Genomic DNA, 6,694 nt, shown 5'->3' with positions numbered 1-6,694 from the left:
TTCAGACCCTGTGTTGCATTCTTTGACTCATTTAACTAGTTGTCTTCTTTTCCTTCTTTTTCTTGTATTTCTATGTTGAAGTTGCTCATTTGTTAAGATGTGTATTTTATTCTTTGATGGAATGGCTTCTTTGGGTACTTTCTCTTGATTTTGTGTCTTGAGAAGCTCCAGTCCTAGACTTGATTCATAGTGGAGAGATCATTCTAGGTTGAGGAAAAAGCAAGTGTAGAGGTCTTGAACTGTGAAGACGTTAGGTGTGCATGTCCCTGGTGAGCATGATCCAGTTTGTTGGGACCCTCTCCTTCATGTCATAATCTCCAAGGCTAAATTTCCCACCATGTTTTTTCCTCACATGACCCTGACAAGGCAGAGCTAAAACTAGAAAGTGGTGAGCTGTATTCTCAAGGGGGGACCAGCAGATAGCTTTTAAATGAAAAAATTCTATGGTTTTCAAATGGAGTTCTTTGCTTGGGGTCCAAGACCCAGTCATCATGGCAACAGTCTGAAGCCAGTATGACTTAATCCTATCAATTTGGGGCTACCCAGTAGAGACAAATTCATTTAAATACCTAAGCTAATTCTCGATGACAGGCAAGAAGCTAGTTTATAAAACTAATGGGGGCTAAGATGTGGTTTCTTCAACAAAATGCTTGTCAAGGAAGCATGAGGAGCTGAATTTAGGCTCTAGCATCCACGTGACTAATCTGGACAAGAGCTGGGGAACGGAGACAGGAGGAGTCATTTGGTTCAACCAGCCCAATTAGCTGAATCAGTGCCCTCTAATCAATGGATTCGCCTGTCTCTTTATGTTCTTGCTCTTAACAAACAAATTAAACAAAATGCAAACAAAAGACTAATAAGACAACAAAAAAGCCAAAAAGAACGACAACAAAAAAATAAAAACAAGTCCCCTCCCTTTTCCCCCCAAACCATGGGAACTTGTTTGGTGTTGCCCAGCTACTCTTGGGCATGGGGCCTGCTCTAGTGTGTGTCTGATGTACACAGTGACAGTCAACTGGAAACATTTGTAGGTAGCAATTGCAAATAGCTTATTGGTTAGGGGTGGGAGTGTATGTACCCTTCCCTCTCAGTGTTGGGACTTTGGCTTCACCCTGGGTGTGGTTGTTGTCGGTGCTGCCTCAGTCTCTGTGAGTTGGTATGAGCATTGGTCCTGTTGTGTCTGGGAGACGTGGCTTCCTTGCAGTCGCCCATCACCTCTGGCTCCTACAATCTTTGTATTCTTTTTATCTGCATAGCTCCCTGTGACCTGAGGGGAGAAGTGTGATGAAAACATCTCATTTAGAACTGAGTACTCCAAGATCTCTCCCTCTCCCACATTATCCAATTGTGAGGCTCTGTGCTAATTCTCACCTATTTCTAGAAGAAGCATCTCTGATGAGGGTTGAGCAAGGCACTGGTCTACAGGTGTAGTAACATGCCATTAAAAGTCATTTTATTGCTATGCTCCTTTAGCATAATAATAGCACTAGGTTTCTTCTCCCTAGGCCCGTGACCTATCTACGCTCAGATTTGTGGCTGCTTTAGCAGTGTTGGGTGTAAGTTCCAACTCACAGAGTGGACCTCAGACTTGACTAAAAAGTGGTTGGCTACTCTCATAATGTTTGTGCCATTGTATTGTCTAGTTTTATGGCGAATTGACACAAGCTGGAGTCATCAGGGAGAAGGGACTCTCAGTTGAGAAAAATGCCTCCATGAAATTTGGTTGCAGGCGACCCTTAGGGCATTTTCTTACTTAGTGATTGATGGAGAAGGGCTCAGCCATTGCAGGTAGTGTCATTTCTGGGCTGATGGTCCTGAAGTCTGTAAGAGAGCAAACCATGGGGAGCAAGCCAGTAAGCAGCACCCTCCAGGGCCTCTGCATCAGCTCCTGTCTTCAGTTTCCTTCCCTGTGTGAGTTCCTGTCCTGACTTCCTTTGAGCAGTGATATGGAAACATAAGCCAAATAAGCCCTTTCCTCCCCAAGTTGCTTTGGTCATGGTGTTTCATCGTAGCAACAGAAACCCTAGCTAAGACAGCCACTAATGCAGCAGTATATCTCTCACTGAGCCTGGAGCATACACTAACTAGACTTGTAAGTCCTTGAGTTCCAAGGCTTCTCCTGTCCCTACTTCTTTCCTCAGCGCGAGCGAGGGTTATAGATATGCACCATGCCTTACTTCTCTGTGCATGGGTGCTGGGGGCTGAACTCATGGCCCCAAGCTTGAAAGGCAAATGCTTTACTGACAGAGTCACCTCCCCAGTCCCCACTTCGATGCCTTTTCGCCTAATCTCAGTTTTCCTGATGACTCTTTTGCTGTTGTTTATTTTATCTGTATTATATGCATATGTGGGTTTTGTATGAATACGTGTGTGTATACCATGTTCAGGTCTGCTGCCTGAGTCCAGACGGAGGCATCAGATACTTTGAAACTGGAGTTGTAGATGTTTTTGAGCCAACAGGTAGGTGCTGGCAATTAAACCCAGGTCCTTCGCAAGAGCAATGAATGCTCTTAACCACAGAGCTAACTCCAGCTCTCTCACCTGATCCTTCTTAAAAGAAGCTTTTTCATCATGAGAAATTCCAGATGTATGCACAAAAGTAGGTCAAAGACATGTAGGACATACCCAGCTACGCGTCACCCTTTGATAATGACTAATTTGTAAGGAACAATTCCTCCATTGTAATCATACCAACTTCTTCCCCTGCTATGAAACATGCCCTGGCATCCTATTTTGCCTGTGGTCATCTCCAAATGATAAAAGCCATTTAAAAACCTAACCTACAAGCTATTATCACTCTTAAAAGGTGATAACGTTAGTGTTATTAAATATACATTCAGTATTCGGTGTTCAAATTCCTCAAAAACTCATAATTTGAAGAGGTTTCAGGTTAAATCATGAATCAAGGAAAATAATGTCCACTCATGAATTGGTTGATTATCTCTTTTAAATCTCTGAATTTATGCTCCTTCTATGCTCCTTCCCTTTCTACCCCTCTTTCTTTGTCGAAGAAACCAACTTCCTCATCCTGTTGTTTGTTACATAAATTTTCTATAGCAGCATTTGGTACTATGTCAGTGTGGTCTTCTGCTTCTTGTGACCTTCACTAGAAGGGCACGTGTAGTTCCGATATGTGTCAGATTATGGTCTTAGGTCAACTTGATACAAGCTGAGGTCATCTGAAAAGAAAAAAATCTTAGCTGAGAAAATGCCTCCTAGGATTGGTCTGTAAGCAAGTCTGTAGGGTGTTTTCTTGGCTATGATTGATATGGGAGGGTACAGCCTGTTGTGGGTGGTGCCACCTTTGGGCAGATGGTAAACAAGCTGAGGAAGCCAGGGAGAGCAAGCCAGTAAGCAGTTATACTCCAGGGCCTCTGCTCCAGTTCCTGCCTCCAGGTTCCTGTCTGTGGTTCCTCCACTGGCTTCCCTCAGTATGGATTTAGAAGCTGCAAGCTTTCTTTTGCCAACTTGCTTTTGACCATGGTGTTTTATCACAACAGTAGAACCTTTACCTAGGACAGAAATTGGTACCAGGCTGTGGTGGATTACTGTGTGGGTTTGGGAGGGTTGTGAAATGACTTTGGAACTTTGGACTGGAAAAGCCATTGAGTGGTCAGGGCCCAGTGGGCTGCTCTGAGGGAGCTTGAAGAACAGGCACGCTGAGGCTGAGAGCAGTGTAGACAATAGCAGCTTGGCTTCTGAAACTCCCCGGTCAAGTCTGAGAGTCCCTTAAAGACCGTCTCATGGCCGTTGGATATTTGGAGCTTTAGTAGTCTGTGATTGTGATCAGCTGGGTCTGAAGAGTCAGCACTGATGAATAATTGACCAACATCACTGAGGCAAAGTCTTGCCGGGGTCAGCACATAGAACCTGCAGTCCAGAGGGGCCCCAGGCTGCATCTCACATTCTCAGCTGAACTGGGCGATGCTTAGGAGCCACCCAGGTGGTACTGGTTTTGAAGTATGAGGGATTCACTGGGGTTTGGCAGTGAGCAGAAGGGCTAGTGTCCCTGAGAAAGGATGGGAGAGGCCATGGGTAAACATGCCACAGTTACAGGAGAAGGTGTCATGAAAAGAATCTGAAGCTTGGCACCAGGCAGAGAGCCCAAGAAAAGTTATCAGTGAAAGTACAATACAGTTGCAGGAGGAAACCCTAACATTTTAAAGACGGCAGTGCCATGGAATGATGGCCGAGGACAGTAGCTGCTGTGGAGTGGTTTTGGCCCAAGCCTCTGAGACAAGCCGTAGATGTGGTGAGAGAAGTCGAGAAATGGAGCTCTCTCTCCAGGCCCTTCCGAGCCCAGAGGACTCTTGAGTTGGTCCCAGATGCCAAGTACTGAACTTTTTACACTGGTAATAGTGTTTTTGTTTTTTTTTCTTTTTTTGGTGTGTGTGTGTGTGTGTGTGTGTGTGTGTTGCTTTGCTTTGCTTTGCTTCAATTGTGACTGTGCCCTGGCTCTTCCTTGTTGGAGTAAGAGAGTATTTAACATTTTTATCTTACAGACGCCCACAGTCAAGAGACTGAATTTTTAGAGATTATGGATATTTTAGAGTCAGAACTTTTTATGTGTTTGGATTTCTCAAAATTGTAAGAGTTTTAAAGTTGAGATGTTTCATATTGTGATATTAATATTCATCTAACATCTTGGAGACAAGAAAGAAAAAGTTATGGCTTAATAAGTGATATGTTAATGAGTCAAGTTGTGCTGGCTAGATTTTTTTGTCAACTTGACACAAGCGAGGGTCATCTGGGAAGAAGGAATCTGAACCAAGAGAAGGTCTCCATAGGATTAGCCTGTAGGCAAGACTGTAGGCAGTTTTCTTTATCCATGATTGTTGTGGGAGGGTTGAGCGGGTGGTGCCACCCCTAGGCAGGCGGTTCTGAGATATTTAAGAAAATAAATAGGCCAGGGGGAGCAAGCCTAGGAGAACAAGGCACTAAGCAGCGCTCCTCCATGGCCTCTGAATTAGCTCCCGCCTCTGGTTTCCTGCCTTGAGGTTTTGCTCCTACTTTTCCGATGCTAGACAGCGTTGCGGAACTGCAAACTGAAATACTGCCCACCCTACCCTACGATCCCCACCACCTCCTGCGCCCAGTTGATTTTGCTTGTGGTATTTATCACAGCAATAGAAACCCCAACTAAGACAGGGATGATAGATCACATAGAACTACCATGACTTTAGTAAACACCTCAAAGTTTAACGACTTGTCTGAATCTCAAGATGTTCCCGTGACCATGAGAGCTAAGGAGAAACTCTGAACTAGTTGGCCTTCTTTGTGGTTGTGAGTACATTTGGCCACACATTTTGAGTGCAGCCTTTAACTAGGACTTCAGATTAAACATCTTAAAACAACCATGGCTCGAGAATTATATGAATGAATATTTATCACTGAAGAAAGTATGATGGTATTTTTGTTTGAATAGCATTGTAATTTCTACTTACTCTTTATGAATAATTTATTTTTTGAGAACAGGATGTTCTTACTCATCCCTTCTACACTGCCCTTGAACTAGTCAGTGACTTTTCAGCGGACACTGACCTTACACCAGGCATGGACTTTATACCAGGTGTTAAACTTGCACGGGTGTAGACTAAAGCAATGTTTTTTTAATATCTGAAACCAGAAAATGCTATCTTTGGACTTGAAATTCGTGATCGATTACTCCCCACTTCTACTTCAGTTTTTAATCATAGTCACGTTATTTTATGTGCTCATTAAGTGAAAGACATAGTTTATGGTAGAGATGATTTAATATCATAAATATGACTCAATATCAAAAGTGTACAGCAAGTAGTAAAAAGCTCATTTTTGATGCTCGTAATATAATTTATCATTCTGGTGTTTTTGTATTTGTGTGACTTTTTAAGGAGATTTTTCTCTAATGTCACTAACATTATTTTAAAGAATAGTGACTGCTATCAAATCTTCTATTTTTTCTGAAACCAGATGCCATCTATAAAGCCCTTTTTATGATCCCTAGAGCTCAGTATGTGCTAAAAGGAAAGATATTTGAGCTTTGTGGGGTAATTTTTGACACAGAATAAATGCTCAAGAAATATTTATTGATTGAAAACAATTCAGTATCTTATTGATTTCTTGCTCTAATGTTTGGAGCCGCTGTAGCTACAGATAGGTCATAGTAGACATTCCGGCTGTCTTCCCACCAACAGGGGTCCACCCTCCCCCATTCTGCAGAACTCCATTCTATCTTTCTTCCTTAATGAAAGGTACCCACTTAGGACAAAGAAGAAAAACAATATCAACGACTCAGTGTCCTTTCCCACCACTCGGATGGGTTTAGAGTTCTGTTAAATGCTGCTCCTTTCACTTCCAGAAAGGTTTAACCAACAGTCTCCTTCCTTCCAGGTAAGACTTGCCCCCTCCCTAACCTTTAGGTCATTCCAATCATGCTATTTCTCCAATAATGGTAGAAGTAATGGAGTAGGCAGGAAGTGGAAGTAGAAGGGATGTAGCTCTGCTGGCCCGGCTTTTGTTTGCTTGTCTCTAACTACTTGAAACGACTTCCTTCTTATCTTCACAACAATAGGGCAAAATGGTTCCTTCTAAATGGTCCCAAAGCTAGGCAGACTTTTGTAACCTATTATTATGACCATTCTCTCATCAGTAATTGTTCTGCAATTTGTGCCTACAGAAGCGTTATGGCCCACAATGCCCACCTAAGTTATGGTGC

This window comes from Microtus pennsylvanicus, chromosome 16 (genome assembly GCF_037038515.1).
Source record: "Microtus pennsylvanicus isolate mMicPen1 chromosome 16, mMicPen1.hap1, whole genome shotgun sequence".
In the NCBI taxonomy this organism is placed as follows: Eukaryota; Metazoa; Chordata; class Mammalia; order Rodentia; family Cricetidae; genus Microtus; species Microtus pennsylvanicus.
The sequence above is the reverse complement of the archived record's forward strand: the minus strand, read 5'-3'. Positions refer to the sequence as shown.